The sequence below is a fragment of the Taurulus bubalis genome, assembly GCF_910589615.1.
Source record: "Taurulus bubalis genome assembly, chromosome: 2".
Taxonomy (NCBI): domain Eukaryota; kingdom Metazoa; phylum Chordata; class Actinopteri; order Perciformes; family Cottidae; genus Taurulus; species Taurulus bubalis.
This window is the reverse complement of record NC_136590.1, coordinates 23111524-23128291: the sequence shown is the minus strand read 5'-3', so window position 1 is coordinate 23128291 and position 16768 is coordinate 23111524. Positions and strand designations below refer to the sequence as shown.

General features: G+C 42.1%; 1 protein-coding gene across 1 annotated transcript in view; it reads left to right on the top strand.

Annotated features, from left to right (window-relative positions):
* The window catches only part of jade2 (jade family PHD finger 2), a gene marked incomplete at both ends in the record, with an annotated part of 131284 nt that overhangs the window by 93016 nt on the left and 21500 nt on the right, over positions 1 to 16768 (top strand).

The window sequence follows — 16768 nt, the reverse complement described above, 5'->3', positions numbered from 1 at the left end:
TCTTTGTACGACGTCAGTTGATCCGTCTGTCTAATAATTACATATAAAGTGCGTAGTCTGAGGCTCGCGGCTCGGTCACATGAGTTGTGTATGCCCTCTCCCCCACATCACTCGTTCACCTCAATGACAGTGACTTCACTCCTCTTTTTATGTTCTCCTCACTCCTCTGACTCTTCCCTGTATGTCCTCCTATCACTCTGCCTCTTTCCTCTCTTTATGTTCTCCTCACTCCTCTTTCTCTTTCCTCTCTTTATGTTCACTTCCCTCCTCTCTTTATGTTTTCCTCACTCCTTTGACTCTCTCCTCTCTTTTTATGTTGTCTTCTCCTCTGACTCTCTCCTCTCTTTATCTTCTCTTCTCTTCTGACATGAAATCATGTGTGTGTGCATACATACATGTCAGGTGTGTGTGTGTGGGGTGGGTATATGTTTTCAGACCCTTGGCCAGTGTAGATGCCAGGACTCTTGCGGGATAAATAATTCACTGGTAGTTAAACCTTGAATTCACATCACTTTGACGGGACAATAGGAGCAGCATGGCGACACACACACACACACACACACGTAGAAATGAAAGTGCACATCCCTACACATGTCCATGCGTACCCTAATCACGCATGAAAACACACTTGTGAAAACACGAGTCTGCATGAAATGGAACGCACACATTGATAAGTTTACATGCAACCTTAAAACTTAAATACACTTATAAACCCGCTTGTGTCTGTGTGTATTTAAGGTTTCCCTTTGTGTCTATTTCCGTGTGAGTGCATGACTATGTGTGTAGTTGTGTGTGCTGGTGAGTGTTTTTACTCGTGTCAACCTTCACACTACACACACAAAAAGCTACAAGGCTCACTAGCCGCGCTGCACGCGGATAGGTGCGCATCAATAAGTAAGGATGGCCCCCCCAACACACACACACACACACACACTCACAGTTGACCCAGGCCTTTTATATTTTACGGTAGGGTCTCTCAGGTGGTACCGGCTCCACCGTAGAACCTCACTTCCCAGGACTCCGCCCCCTGAGGTCCAATTTATTTATTTAAATACGCCTCCTCTGAGCCCGTTCATGCACTCGCCTCATCACATATACACTGTGTGTGTGTGTGTATATATATACACACAGGTAAAAGCCAGTAAATTAGAATATTTTGAAAAACTTGATTTATTTCAGTAATTGCATTCAAAAGGTGTAACTTGTACATTATATTTATTCATTGCACACAGACTGATGCATTCAAATGTTGCAAAGACCCAAAAACGCAGAAGAGTTGAAGGCCACTATCAGAGCAACCTGGGCTCTCATAACACCTGAGCAGTGCCAGAAACTCATGGACTCCATGCCACGCCGCATTAACGCAGTAATTGAGGCAAAAGGAGCTCCAACCAAGTATTGAGTATTGTACATGCTCATATTTTTCATTTTCATACTTTTCAGTTGGCCAACATTTCTAAAAATCCCTTTTTTGTATCAGCCTTAAGTAATATTCTAATTTTGTGACACACGGAATTTTGGATTTTCATTTGTTGCCACTTCAAATCATCAAAATTAAATGAAATAAACATTTGAATGCATCAGTCTGTGTGCAATGAATAAATATAATGTACAAGTTACACCTTTTGAATGCAATTACTGAAATAAATCAAGTTTTTCAAAATATTCTAATTTACTGGCTTTTACCTGTGTGTGTGTGTGTATATATATATACACACACACACACACACACACACACACACACACAAAATATACATGTGAGATCAAAAGCCTCAAGCATGTGGAAGAATAACTCCTTTTTGAGCTTCAGGATCTACTTTGTCTCGAGCAATAAAAGCGTATCGATGCTTTTTATGCCGTATCAGCACTTTTGCCATACACTCATATCGGCCTCTCGTAATGTGGGTGATCGATAACGTGGATATCTATGCGCTGACTTACTGCTGGATCGCAGAGAAATGTGCTAAAAATCCTTAATAAATAGTGTTCAGAGAGCAGGTTTTGCAGGACCGTTAATAAAACATCTTTCCTGGTAGTTCAAAACTAGCAGATTTTCGGAGAGATTTGAGTCAGTGTGTGCTTGTTATTATCAGTTTATTGCGTATGACGATATCTCACGATAATCTATGACTTCATCACAATATTATTCCATTGAAAGGCGACATGCTTGTTCATTCTACAGTGAGACAGAGTGCAACGTTTGGGCTCATACTCACAATTATGTTCCTCTGGACGACTTTTTAGTTAGTTTTTTGTCATTGGAGTTGAATTAAAATGGCACATTTAAACAGTCTGCACAATATTAGACATTGCAATGTAAAATGTGTTTGTAAGTGCATCAATCTATTGCTTTGTTGCTCGTGATAACTTCATCGCGTCGGTAGATGTTTTCACGTGAGGAGAGACATATCTCAACAGCTGTTTACAGATCAGTCGTCTTTCCGTGAGAAACTATTTTTCGGATCATCAACCGAGCGAGACGTCAGCTGCTCAGATCTCTACGCCCGGGCAGTCAGACATGAAACGACCTTTACCTCTCAATAACTCACTGACAATGTCACCGCGTAGCAACAATAAAGCTCTACAGCCTCACAGAGCAGCTTCAGAAGGGTTTTTAAATCTGTTTTTTTAGGGCGGGCTATCCTGATGCTCCGAGCAGAGCGAAGTACGGCGTCCACCCTGCTCTCCCTTTCAGCGGGGGAAGCTTGTCCTCTGGCTTTGTTTGGGTTGAAAATAATATGTAATACACAGCGCTGTGCCTTCAGTGTCTGATTTAAAAAAATATATATTGTTACGGGGTGGGGTATGGAAAAGGACCAAACCCAAAGCAACACTTAAAAAATTATATTTATTTACAAAAAACTAATGACGAGCCTCCAACAGGCCGAGAGGGAAAAAAGGAGCAAAAATCAAAAAACGGACAGGAACAAGACTCACAAAAACCCAGGAATCCGACGGGACAAACACGGTCTAGTCACACTCAAACACGCAGTACAATCCCACACTGGGCACAAGACAAACAGGGTTTAAATACACAGGGAGGGACAGGTGATTAGACACAGCAGGAAACAATTAGCAGACAGGGCAGACAATCAGAGGGGCAAGAAGTGCAGGGGAACAGAGGACACAAGAGGCAAGGACCTTCAAAATAAAACCAGAACATAAAACACACCACATCATAACATATATACGATTATCTTCATGAACTTACACTTACATGTTATTGAATATTTATTAAATATCTCTTTTTAAAGGATTTTTGAATGGATGCTAATTTTTTATATGTATTTTTGTAATCTCACGTAGCCCCTGGAGTACCTTCAAGTACCCCCATTTGAGAACCACTGGCTTAAAGGAAGCATATACTGTATAAGGTGAATACAATTGGTCCAAGCACAGAACCTTGTGGAACTCCTTCACTTCCCTGACAATACTTTCTCTGCACAATTTTCTCCAACTTTCCAACACTACGCTAACATTTTGTCTCGGCACGCCTCTCACACCGTTATGGAATGAAGCCCCCCCCAAACACATTCCTCAGACCTCCACTCACCCCCGGCTGGCCGGGCAATAAAACAGAGCCAATTAGGCCTCGCTGCTCGCTGTGTCGAAGCCTTTCTCCCGCTGCTGAGTGTGATCTGAGTCTGAGCCGTTTCCTCCTTGACTTCCCCTCCCGAGAAGAAGTGCGCCTCTTTTGCCCACCTGCCCGAACAGAGTGAAACTCCTCCGGAGGTGGAGCGCCGCCACATCTGTTGATTAAGGCCGTGTGCAGAGGCAGCAGCCGGGTCCAGATCTCTTCTGCATGTGTGTGCAGAGCAGCAGACAAAGGAGGCTTGTATGTAAGGAGCTTCTTCTAGCTTCTGTGTGCATTTACAAACATGCTGCTTCAGGTTTTTTTTTTATAATTAACACCCAGAACAAGGCTTAAGGTACTTTTTTCTTGACATTCATATTGTTAATCTGCACCCACATTGTCTGCTGCACCATGAAATGTGTTTGTTCTCCTCGTCCAGATCCCACTGAAAGACATCCAACTTCGAAAGCTGCAACATTTCCGTCAATTATGTATTTTAATGCCGATTTTCCCTTTAATTGCCTAATATAAGATCACATTGAACATTTCTGCAAGCCTCCTTTTGGATAGTGTTTATTTATTTGAGATATATATATATATATATATATATATATATATATATATATATATATATATACATATATATTATTGCAATTATTTGTAGATTCCAACAAAGTTGCATGAAATAGTTAATTGTTATGGGATTATAATGTTTAATAATATCCACTGTTTAAATTAATGCTGTATTTCAGCTCTAATAGTATTTTTTTATGAACTTTTGAAGATTATCGTGATAATACAGTTTATGTTTAAGATGTTTTGGGATCGATCAAGTGAGTAAAGATCACAACTGCTACATTCTCTTTGCCGCTTGTCATCCATCTCTTTTAGGACATAAAGCATTTATTTATTTTATAAACATTTTTATTTCAGAGTGTGCAGTATCTTGAATAATCTCAAATTACAGCAAATACATATAATAACCAAGTCAGGAAGGAAGGAACAGCGCAGTCAGAAAAGTATATTTCACTTTATTTCAGACTCACAGTCCAGAGAATATAAAGATAAAAAAGATAAAGGTAAAAATAATATAACTGTTGTATTATAAATTACTCATTCTGGGAATGAAATCAGGGAAGACTTTCCCAAATGGTGTGGTCAGTAAATATATACCCTCATGTTTGTATGATAGTAGTAGGAAATATCCCCAAAACAAAGCTGCGACCAGAACTCTTCTTTAATCCTTATGCTTAAGCATACGCATGCCGCATGCACGACAGCCCATCCGTGCTGTCTGGGTACTTTGTCAAGTGAGATTTTTGGAGACAATTTAATCCACAAATCCTGTTTTGTTTGCTGACATGAAACAGTGTGTCAAATAAAAACATTGATCCGGTGAAGCCCAGGGCTCCGGGAGGAATAAGGTTTTCATAACCGGGATTTGATCTTTACATATTTGCTATTGGACAAACACACTGTACACACTTCCCCTCTTATTTTAATTAAACTGTGTGTGCGCGTGCGTGTGTGTGTGTGTGTGTGTGTGTTCGTCCTGTTTGTTACTCTCTCTATTTTCCACCCTTCATTTCTCTCCCCTCCTCCTCCTCCTCCTTTTATCTCTACATGAGCTGTGCATGAGGAACCTGTTGAAAGGGAGAGGAGGGAGGGAGATAAAAGACAGGACATGGGTGAGAAAGAGAGGATGAGGAGGGAGGGCAGGCAGCTGGATGAAGGAGTGCATGTGAATGAAAGGAGGAACAGGAGCGGAGCGTCGGTGTCACAAGGTTTATTTAGAGTTTATCGCTCTGGCAGAACTCCAGACTTCCTCCCCGCTCTCCTCCAGCAGACGTGTGTGTGTGTGTTTGTACTCGTGTACGAGTATCCACACTGTGAGCGTACGTGGATAAAGAAAGTGATACGAAAAACACAAACGCACACACACACACACACACACACACACACACACACACACACACACACAAGCGAAAGCTCAATACGTTAGCGCTGATTGGAGAAGGATGTTGCCATGGACCCTCCCAGGTGGGCGTGGCTAGGCTTGTCTGTGACTTGACTAGCGGGAGCTAATAAATCATGTAATTTGTGCGCATCTGGAAGTGATAGACTCTGGCGTGTGCGCTTGATTGTGGTGCATGTGTTTGTGTGTGCTGCACATCAGTCTGCCTGACTGACCCACTTTCTCCTCCTTCCTTCTCTTCTTAAGCCTAGTTTATGGTTCTCCGTCAGGTCGACGGCATAGACCCCGACGCCGTAGCCTGACGCGCACCTCCAAAAAATCCTAACTACGCGTCGCGTTGACGCAGACCGTAAGCGCTGTGATTGGTCCGCTCAGAACGTAATTTCCGGCAGTTGCTTTTTCCCAGCCTCGACCGGTTTAGTGGTCGTACAGACCACCTCCGCAAACGTCTTCTCTGTCACCTGCGCTTCAACATTTGCAATATAAGCATTTGCTCTTCAATATTGATGAGCTCCAACTTTAATGCAGCCGCTCCAACTTGGTCGCCATTGTTTACTGTGACCAGAATTCGGCTATAACCCCTGAAACCACACAGACACACCCCCCTGGCGGCATGGCGGTTAATTGCAGGCAACGCGTTCCCTCGACGCAGAACTTCGAATGCTCAACGACGGTGTCAGGTCGACGGCGTAGGTACGCCATCGACGTGACAGAGAACCATAAACTAGGCTTTACCCTTGCTAGCTCCTTCTGTTCGTGCTTCCTTCCTCCCTCTATCTCTTTTCATATGCCCTTACTCCTTTCTTCCCTCGGTCCTTTGGTATGTATGTCATGGTTAAACTGATAATTTGAGCCGTGTCCAGTAACAAACAGGATTTAAATGCAATCCTCAGAATTTGATTGGACTGCTACAAATTGGGCGGGACTCTTCTGGTTGTATAGAAGTCTCTGCTTCATGTATTAAAGTTGCATTCTCTCTCCTGACCACCAGGGGGCGACTCCTCTGGTTGTATAGAAGTCTCTGCTTCATATGTTAAAGTTGCATTCTCTCTCCTGACCACCAGGGTGTGACTCCTCTGGTTGTATAGAAGTATATGCTTCATGTGTTAAGCTGCATTTTCTCTCCTGACCACCAGAGGGCGACTCCTCTGACCTAAACAGAATCACAAAGTTTAAATTAAAATTTTTATAGATATATATATTTTTTTTTTAATAATTAAAAGTTCTATCTATTTTATAATTTAATTGTTTTTCACAAATACACGACATGTATTATAATTTTTTTTCACTATTAGCTTATTTTCTCACTGCACAGCTCATGTGTTCCTGTGTTCCTCTGTTGCTGCAGCAACAGTGCGCATGCTGCTTAAGGGTCTGCTTACAATCACATTTCACCTCTGATTCTCTCTGGAATCGAGAGCCTGTTAAACTACATGGAGAATCCTGCTAGCGTTATGGAACGTGCGTTCGCTACAGGGCCCGCGTGACCATTAACGTGCGCTGTGATTGGTCAGTGTGTCAGTACACACTCTGGAACTGAAGCACACTGATAAACTGTACAACCGCTTCGCTGAACTTTTTTTGAAGGAGAGCGGATGGACTTTGTCTTTAATGAACAGCATCTGGTAAGTTTCCTGCTTTTTGTGTTTTTTCATATGCGGTGACGTTGTGTTGATGTGTCTATAGTGCTGTTTTTACGGGTTGGGCTGGTCAGGTGGGTCAGTCAAGACGCACAACATCGCAGAGGCGAGGTTGGAGGCCTCCGACTGAGAGGCGCTGCATAATTGCGCGAGGCAGGGGTGTCTGCTGGTGGTTGAAGTGGCTTCGTGGGTCGGTCCAAGCGTCCCGTGAGCTCTCCCCAAGCCCAGAATGGCGCTCAGTAAAAAGCGCATTGCTGAACTTGTGGTGGTGCCGTGTGGCAGAGTGGGTGTTTGCTGTCCACACATGGTGGTCTTTATGAACACGCCGCGTATTGAGTGGGTCGGTCTGTGACAGTAACTCCCGGGACACTTTTTTTCCCCAGTCCGGAGGGGGCGAGGGGGATCAGCTACAGGCGCAGGCGTAGATACCAAATCCACGAAGCCACAAGCTATTAATGAGTTATCCGTCTTCTTTGTCATTAGAGCCAAAGTCATTCTCGTGTTTAGCTTTGGGTCCAATCCTGCTGGTGCTGGAGGAAACACCTGAACTGAACCGGTGTTAGATCTCTACTGGAGTCATGCTAAAATGCTAATCTGAGCCATGCTAAAATGCTAATGCTGCAAATGAGTTATTGGGGCTTTTGAGTTGTTTTTGGTTCAAAATTACATTTGAATCTTATCTTGTTGGCGCCCGCTCACCCGACATGCTTGTGCTCTGTTCCGGGTTGTGACCGGTAGTTAAAGAACCGTGATAAAAGTTCCCCCACCGGGAGCTGTGTTATTGCTCCGTGCTCCGACAGCTTCAGTTGGAGGAAATCGAGTCACCGGCGGTTTTAGGGTCCTCTGAAGGGCACTACGGAGGGAAGGGAACACTTTCACACCAAGATACTCCATCTTCCAGGTTGCTAGAAGACTATCTGAAGGTCTTTACAATTCACAACACAGATAATTACGCTGCCGTTGCCAAGATCTGCTTTTTTTCTGGCCCACAGTGTTTTATACAGTCTGTTTGTGTTGCATGAGGCTTGCAGAGAATTTGGCAAGTCAAGGTGAGCTTCTTTGTATCGCACGTTTTAAAACACAGAGATATTTCAAAGAAAATGTTGCATATGGCTTTGATTCAGCTTTGATTAAAAATATTTTTTTTTAAATCTGCAGTGAGCAGAGAGAGCTCCAGCCTTGATTCATAAGTGTAAAGTCTGATTCAGAGATGTGTTTCTGAGAGCTAAAGGCTATTTGGTTTTAACCTAGGCAACAGTAACCGATCCGGTCCCGGAGGACCTGAGAGGTCTGGAGGCTCCTCAACGCAGAAACAGATAAGATCATATGTTCTGGCCCGAAACCATTTTGTTCTTCATAAACATGTAATAGTATTTTATAAATCAATGTGTGTATGTGCAGAAAGCCAAAGCAGCGCTTTGAGACCTGGAGTGATGCATTCTGCTCCTGAGTTGATCCACTTCATCCAGCCTACCAAAATAAAAGCTTTGCCAGAGACTCATTGGACTTTTAGCCCTTCGTGTTTACTGTATTTTTAAGTAATAGTTTTGTGAAATATGCTGAGACAACCAACAGAGACCAGAGGAAGTCCCAGCCTCCAACTGGGAGGAAGTCCAGCACGTAACCCCACATGGATCCGCAACTTGTTGTTCTTGAACAGACATGATATAACGTGTGAGCTTTAAGGCCTTTACACATCAGGGGAGTGACCAATAAACAGCAATAAAAAATGCTAAATACTCACATGCAAATATTTCGCAACAAAGCTTTTACAACCAGCAGCAATGCAAATGTGCAACTGTTGTGCATTTGCAACAGTTGCAGCACCTTTTCAATAAAAGGTTTGAATAGATTCTTGCAGGCAGAGGACCAGCTACCAGGATCCTGTTTACCCGGAGCAGCTTCTGGTAGTCGGTCTGAGGTCAACTGTTGTGTAGCCTAAAGCAGATATGTCATTGAGTGCATTCAAGTTTCCTCTGGTAAACAGAGTGTATATGTCTCAGGCTTTTATTGTGAAAGGGATCAAGTCTGCCTTTGTCGAGGTTGAGAGGAGAAAAGTTTGCTGTCTTAGTTCTGACTACAGAGCTTCCAGGTATATATATCTATCTATATATATAGATAGATATATATATAGATATATATATATCTATATATTTGGTATTTGAATAAGTTCAAAGCTCAGAAAAATCCCCTGGAAAAGAATTACGTTGTTTATTACCTTCGACGAGAGCCAGGCTAGCTGTTGCCCCTCTTTATGCTAAGCTAACAGTGTACTAGCTGTAACCACACGGACATGAGAGGGGCATAAATGTTCCAATCTAACTCTCCACAAGGAAAGTAAATAAGTTAACTTATAACTATATCTTTAAGATGGCTGTTGAAGCTGAGGTTGGAGCCTTTTGAAAATATGAACATAAATAATAGTATTAGTTTGATACGAGCAAGTGACAGAGCCGTCTTTGTTGGTTCTCATAAATTCCTGTTGCAGATCAACACTCCTTTAAAAAATATATGTTTTCTATAGTTTATTACATGTATTATTGTTTTGTCACGATAAGCCCTCAAAGGGCCAGTGTGTTGGATTATTTTTCAGATCCATTAGCAGGAATGAAGTATGATGTGTTGTCATTAGTGTATAATCGCCCGGCCCTTTAAATATACACGTCTAAATATTGATTAAAGTAGCTTTAACTTCACACATTTCAACTTTTTACATCTAGATGTCTCTTGACCTGCAAGTCAGCATTTGTTTGTATTGTCCTGGATTAACAGAAATAGAGTTTCTTATAAATTGCAATTTAAAATCCGGAGATCATTCTTTGCATTTGCACATTTTTGTAAAACATCTGCTTCTAAATGTTCTGTGTTGGCAGTGGTTCAGTTGGGGCTGCAGGCCATGACAACATGCAAAAAACAACAATTTAATTTAAATGTAACATAACAGTCCCATAAAAGTCTGAGGGGATCTCATCTCTGGCTACAAGACAGGGAAGCTGTGATTATGCTGTGATTATGCTGTGATTCTACGAAGGAAGACACTTAAATTCCCAGGATAAATTCTGAAAAAGTCCTTTATATGTAATATTGATATTCATTTTGCAATGTTACTAACAGACGGAACTATACTCCAGCAACATGTGACACATCGATGCTCTGGTCCCGTAATCACTGCCGAGCTCCTCCTGAAACAAGCTGTCGACATTTAAGTGCACACTCCGGATTGTCTTGTCAGTAATTAACCCAGGCTCTCCTCACCGGGTTCGGGAGTGATATTGGGCCAATTAAAGATCAATAATGCCGATGTTCAGCCGGCTCCTGGCTCCCAGTGGTGTCTGTGTGTTCCGAGGCCGATGAGCAGTTGATGGTGCTCATTATGAAGCAGCACACGTCTGCAGTGGGAATGCTGGGAGCTGAGCGGCTCGCTCGATCAGGTCTGAGCTGGAGGTAGTGGGAGGACTGGAGAGAGAGGGAGTCTGTTATCACCTCGGTTTTGTTGTTTTTGGAGCATATTTCTACACTTTTACTCTCTGACTGAGATATAAAAGATTGGTAAAAAAAAAAAAAGCTTTGTCTTCATCCTCCTGTCAGATTGTTTTCTGTCGCAACATCTTTATTGTATCTCTTCATTGTATCTCTTCATTATATCTCTTCATTATATCTCTTTATTGTATCTCTTCATTATATCATTCCTATTTACCACATGTGAGTAACATATCACTTATGTCAATACCATGAAATACATTTTTATCACAGATACCACATACACACACACACACACACACACACACACACACACACACACACACACACACACACACACACATGCATTCCCTAGCTGGTCCCACTGGGTTTATCTCTATCTCAGAGATCACTTTGGGAATTAGTTCTGCACCACCGAATGGAAAGACGCTCATTAAACACTGTGTGTTTCCATCCAGCTGTTGTTACGCACATTGTTAAAGAACTGTGCATTAAAAAGTCAAAAATAGAACGACAAATCCGAAGGAAGGTGTAGTAAAAAAAAAAGAGAATATGCCATAAATGCTGATGCATTTAGTTTTTCTTCCATTAGAGAGTTTGGCTCCCTGAGACACGTGAATACAACATGTTGATATTATTACCACCTGTCCACTCCTGCTGTGACGGTCAAAACGTCTCCTTAGAATTTTCAGTGACTTTATTGTTCAAAATTGACTGTTGCAGTTGCTTTCATTGTAATTTGTATACTTATTATATACTTATACTTAATAAGTTTTTTCTTCTTCTTCCAACTGCACAGTTCCCTGACTCCAGTACCTCATCACATGTTTAAAACCATGTTTAAGTGTAAAACCAAATATCTACCAAATTATTTTTTTTGTTTGTAAAAGTCCAGCATCGGCTGCACTTCAGTACTTGCCATCGCTGACCTCTTGGAAACTTTGATGGAAAAGTACCCAGTTACTCCCTCAAATAGTGCGTGTGAGAGAAAGTGAGAGAGTGTGCGTCTGAAAGCAAGAGGGAGTGTGAGAGCAAGTCAGCAAGGGTATTGCAAACGTGTGCATAAAGTGTGTGTACCATCGTTGTTGGTGTGTGCATTAAATTGTGAGAAAAGAGAGAGAGAGAGACGGGGGAGAGAGAGAAACACAGAGAGAAAGAAAGAAAGAGAGAGAGAGAGAGGCGCTGTCTTCACTCAGCTCAGTAACACTTGTAACTAGAAATTGCATTTCCTGCTGAAAATGCGTTGGAATGCAAAAAGCTGAAGCTTAAAGCTTAAATATTTGAAAATATAGCTGAATATAGCGGAATATAGCTGAATTTAGCTGAATATAGCTGAATATAAAAAATATGAAATTATAGAATAATAGCTGAAGGTTTTGTCAACATTTGAACGTTTAAAAGGTGTCTGTAGCTGAACGTATGCAGATCCTGTAAGCTTTTGAAGCTGAAGAGGATTTGAAGATTTCCTCCATTGGATCCCATTCATTTTAATTTTCATAAAAAGCTTAATAATTCAAGACAGAAATATGAAAAGGTCATTCCCATCGTGTCCTTACGGAGCTGAACATTTTAATAGCTGATCGGTTTCTTTAGCTGAATATATGAAGGAAAAGAGATTCAAAATACGTACGGAAGAAATAGAAGAAGATATATAAGTTGAACGAGAGAGGTATAGAAAGAGAGAGAGTGAAACAAGAGAGAGAAAGAAAGAAAGACAAAAGAGGGAGAGAGAGGTATAGAAAGAGAGTGAGATAGTGAAACAGAAGAGAGAGAAAGAAAGAAAGAAAGAAAGAAAGACAAAAGAGGGAGTCAGAGGTATAGAAAGAGAGAGGGAGATAGTGAAACAGAAGAGAGACAAAGAAAGAAAGACAAAAGAGGGAGAGAGAGAGGTATAGAAAGAGAGAGGGAGATAGTGAAACAGAAGAGAGAGAAAGAAAGACAAAAGAGGGTTGGATAACGAATAATTAGCACGCATTAACAAGAGAGAGGGGTATAGAACGAGAGAGGTATAGAAAGAGAGGGAGAGAAGGAGGGAAAGAGAGACAGACAGAGAGGGAGGGTAGAGAGGGAAAGAAATACAGAGGGAGGGATTGAGAGAGAGAGAGGGGGGAGACAGACAGAGCGAGAATAAGAGAGTTGTTAGAGGGGTACAGAGAGAGAGAGAGAGAGAGAGAGAGAGAGAGAGAGAGAGATATGGAGGGTTGGTAGCGTGTTAAGAAACTAACATGGAGGCACTTAGGACCAAGGGGAATGCAGGTATGAATTTGTCATACACTCATACCCATGGTGTATTGTCACTCTTGACAGAGAGTATCATTTAATTTTCACAGAATACAGCTGAGAGCGCAGGGGGCGCTACTTATGTGACAGGGTACAAATGTGCAGTCATGGTTTCACATTTATAAAAATACAAATTCACTTTTCTTCCTCTCCACTAAGAGCAGCAGTTGCTCTCTGTGTGTCCTCTCTTTGTATGATATAGCAGTTTGAGTGTGTGAAGCTGCACTAATTAGCTAATTTGATGCACCTGCGTCATGAGTGACAGACTGAGTTTTTGCTTTGAAGATGACCTCCATAGACTTCAATGCATTAATTTTTTCATAAAAAGCTTAATATTTGAAGAACTTCAAAGGCAGTACGCCAAAATAATGATACCTTCTGAGAGGTAAGACTCTTGCGAACGCGTGGAAGTTGTTTATGGGTCTGTAGGTTACACAATGTGTCTCTAGTTGCGATTTTGAAATCAGGTACGATTGTCTGTGGGAGACATTTTAGCAGGGAGATTTAACATGGGAGGGAATGGAGGAAGGAGAAAGGAGGAGGACGTCATCTCACATAGTCTAATTTAAACACGTCTGTTGGATTCAAATCGACCCAAGTTTACTAATCTAATAATAATGATAATAATGATGTTCTGGCCTGTTGTGTTACGGATGGATGAGATAAAAAGAAGGTGGGCTCCGTCTCAGACAGATTAAAGGAGAAAGAAGGATGAAGCAAGACGAGGAATACTGTTTCCTGGCTGGAAGCATTTTTACAACAACAAAAAACTAATAGTTATTGATGGGTTGATTCTATTTCATTACTTCGGTCTCCGCCAGTGTTTTAAATCACGTCGTTGGCTCACCTGCCCCCCAAAAAATGCAAATTACCTGTCGAGTCTGATTCACAAATTAATGTACGGCCAAAGTCCACAAAAATGTCATATTTACTTTGTCACAACCAGATGGCACCACAAAATGTAAAATTACCTGAAACAAAGTGTAACTTGAAGTGGATAACAGGTGACATATTTCTAATTTACTCAATTTCTTTGAGCACGTGATTGTTATTTCCCCAAAAATCATGGTGAAAAAATTATCTGCACGTTCCCTTCCTGACCCATTCAGTGAATTTTCAGCCTGGTGAAGATGTCCAAAGACAAATAGTCCCTCCTGATTACCAATATATTACGTTCATAAACTGCAGCCGCAATAACATCTCTCTTTATCAAAAGAAAACAATAAAATCTCATCCGCTCCTCCATCCTGACGGGAAAATGTTGTTATCTGACTCATTTCACCGCCTTTTTTACACGGAGCGATGTCAAATTCTTCCTTCTCTTTTGTCTCTCCCACTGTCGACAGGTGTGGGATGTTTTATGAAAACAAATTTAACACCCAACACCATGTTGTCAGATGTGTGTCCGCCGGTGAATATATATGTAAGTGGGACAGCGGGGGAGAAACAAACCCCGGAAGAAGTGCCTTGTTTGCTGATTCGAAGGTTGATAGCTGAAATAAAAAGTCGGGATAAGGTGTCAATACAGGTGTGAGGATGGAGGGTTGAGTTGTGGGCGGAGCCTCTGACTGGCTGTCTGTGCGATCAAATCCAGCTTCACTTCCATTCAAAACGTTGCAACAAAGAATTTGGTTTGATGTGTTTACTTGAGCCACCAAACTTGAGCCACCAAACTAGAAAAGGCACATCCACAGGTGTGTCTGCAACGCCTCCTATCTGGACTCAAGCGGCGGTGCATGCAAAGCAGGCTTGAAGTCCTCGTGCAAGAAGTCTCATGCAATCTTGCCAAAAAACAAATGTTGCAGCGACTGCAATGCGTGTACTGGTAGTTTGTTAGTCGTGAGACAAACACACCGAAGAGTGAGCAACCGAATATGACGTGAAAATAAGTTGTGAAAGGTCAAATCTAAATTATTTTACTCCTCTCCTCTCTCTCCTTATCGCTACCTCCCATTCTGCTCCCCTCTCCCTTTGTCATGTGTCCGGGCAGATAGTTGTTTTGAAAACAGTACACACACACACACACACACACACACACACACACACACACACACACACACACACACACACACACGCGCAGAGTGTCCTAATCAAAGCCAGGCTCTGCACATTGTGTCCCAGTTGAGCAGCTATTTATATCTGCGGCGCTCTAACAGGGATGGGTCAGATAGGCCAGGCTGACGAATCCATCAAGACCAGCAGATAAACAGTCCGCCTGCTGGACCGCCTGTATACACGCACACATTGACACACACACACACGCATGGACACACACATACACCTGCACATTCACTGTTGAAGTAAACAAACCAATTCTGTTTCTTTATCACAAATGGAAACTGAGATAAAGGCCTTGCTCTCTTTCTGCCTCTGTATATCCCACTTGCTGACACACACACACACATGCACACTTTGGAGGTAGTTCCCGTCTGTGATGTTGTTTTGTGCTGTGTTCTCACCAGAGTCATATTTTACTGGTATGTGTCTCTTGTTTTTTTTTTGTCTTCGTTTTTTAATACCTGTGCTTTCCTACACGCGCGCGCACACACACACACACACACACACACACACACACACACACACACACACACACACACACACACACACACACACACACACACACACACACACACACACACACACACACACACACACACACACAATCTGTCCTGTCCCATTAGCACCATGGCAAATCTTCAGGCTTACACACACACGATGCCCCACACACACACACACACACACACGGATGTGTGTGTGTATTACTGATTTACCGTTGTGAGAGTTGGCAGAGATCCCATTTCTGGCTTGTTAGTTTGGGATTCAAGTGCTCTGGCTGGGTACCAATTAGTTTCTCTCCCTTCCTCCCTCTGCAGTTACTTTGCTGTCACGACAACGTGTTGGATGGACTCTGCAGTATATAAATCAAGGAAAAACAACAGCATGTTCTCGACATAAACTGAGACAATCCATTATTTGTTTTGGACATAAATATCAGTGTGTGTAATAGCTCTTGGCGGTTTGAACCTGACATACCTATGAGGACATGAAACCTTTACTGTGCGGGGCGCGGCCTTGTGAAAACATTTGCAGAACAGTAAAGCCACACATTTACATTCAGTGCTGTGTTGTGTTGCTGTGTGTGTGTTGCTGTGTGTGTGTGTGTGTGTGTTTAGAACCACATACTAACATATTATTCATACTAAGTATTACGTCAAATTCAGTGTGTGAGAGAAAATGCCTGCATGTATACTTCATTAGCAAGAATTTCTGAGTATGAGACGTGAGCTTACTGCACATACTCAACTGCCCCACAATGCATTGCATCTGGGGGCCTTGAGACCGGCTTCTCTTAGTATGACGTGTGTTTGCATGCCGTGTGTTAGCATGCAGTTCTGTTAGTATGCCGTATGTTCGCATGCAGCGCGTTTAGGTACATTAGCATGCTGTACACATGCAGTCTGTTAGTATTTACTATGTTAGTATGCAGTGCGTTAGTATACATTCCCTTAGAATGTAGTAGTTTGGTAATATGTTAATATGCTCTACTTTAGTGTGCAGCACTTTAATATTTAGTACTTTAGTATGCAGTGCATTAGTATGCAGTGCATTAACATGTAGTACTTTGGTATGCACTGCATTAACACATAGCTTGCTTTTTTCATAACATTTTACTGTCCCTTTTCCTGCATGCAACCAAGTGCAACACTATGAATGACACCATGGAGTTGCCTGTAAGTGTGCGCTGGTATTCACATATTTAAACGGATTATTGCATCCTGCCTCTCTAGGAGAGTTGCTTATTCGCCAGTGAGTGGGACT